Consider the following 1460-nt stretch of genomic DNA (forward strand, 5'->3'; position numbering starts at 1 on the left):
CTGAAAGTGCTGGGACTACAAGTGTGAGCACCATGCCCAGCTTCACATTTTGCGTCTGTTTGTCCCAAGTGTGGAATGGGTACTGCAGACATTTGCAATTTAACTGGAGATAGACAAAAACACCAAATCACACAGTGAAAAAATTATTCCCTTTCCTATCCTCAGTAACTTAAGAAAAAAGTCATTTAAATTTTTTTTTTAAAGAGATGGAGTCTCACTCTGTCACCCAGGCTGAACTACAGTGGCACAATCACAGCTCACTGTAGCTTCCATCTCCTGGACTCAAGTGATCCTCCTGCCTCAGCCGTCCAAGTAGCTGGGATTATAGGTATGTGCCACCATGCCCAGCACTATACACTCTTTGAATAAAAAAGAGGGAGATTGACCAGGCGCGGTGGCTCATGCCTGTAATCCTAGCACTTTGGATTTAGAAGATTTTAGAAGTGTTAGAGAGCTGGCACCAAATAAGAATTCCTCCTGTCAGGCACGGTGGCGGCTCCAGCCTGTAATCCCAGCTCCTCTGGAGCCTGAAGTGGGAGCATCACTTGAGTCTAGGAATCAAGATCAGCTTAACCAATATATTTAGACCCTGACCAACATAGAGCCCCATTTCAAGAAAAATAAAATGTATCTAGTGTTTAATAATGTCATATTTAGGCCGGGTGCGGTGGCTCACACCTGTAATCCCAGCACTTTTGGAGGCCGAGGTGGGCAGATCACGAGGTCAGGAGATTGAGACCATCTTGGCCAACATGGTGAAACCCCATCTCTACAAAAAACATAAAAAATTAGCTGGATGTGGTGGCGTGTGCCTGTAATCCCAGCTACTTGGGAGGCTGAGCCAGGGGAATTGCTTAAACCTGGAAGCTAGAGTTTGCAGTGAGCTGAGATCGCACCACTGTACTCTAGCCTGCTGACAGAGCAAGACTCCGTCTCAAAAAAAAAAAAAAAGTCATTCTTAGTTTCCATTCCCATTTTATTTATGGCAAGTAATACTGATTCTCTTCAATAGCTTTATTGATATAATTTACATGCTGTGCAATTCAGCCATCAAAAGCCTACAATTCAATCATTTTTAGTATATTCACAAAGTTGTTCACCCATCAATACAATCAATTTTAGCACAACTTCATCACACCAAACTGAAACTCCATACCCATTGGCAGTCAACTTCCTATTTCCTCCCAACCTACTCATCTCTAGGCAACTACCAATCTACTTTCTGTCTATTGATTTGCCTATTATAGAAACTTCTTATAAATGGAATGATACAGGTGGTCTTTTGTGACTGGCTTTTTTCACATAGCATACTGTTTTCAAAGTCTTTTATTTTTATTTTTTGGAGATGGAGTTTCACTCTGTCGCCCAGGCTGGAGGGCAGTGGTGCGATCTTGGCTCATCGCAACCTCCGCCCCCCTGGTTCAAGCGATTCTCCTGCCTCAGCCTCCCGAGTAGCTGGG

The sequence above is a fragment of the Colobus angolensis genome, unplaced genomic scaffold (genome assembly GCF_000951035.1).
Source record: "Colobus angolensis palliatus isolate OR3802 unplaced genomic scaffold, Cang.pa_1.0 Scaffold50, whole genome shotgun sequence".
Taxonomy (NCBI): Eukaryota; Metazoa; Chordata; class Mammalia; order Primates; family Cercopithecidae; genus Colobus; species Colobus angolensis.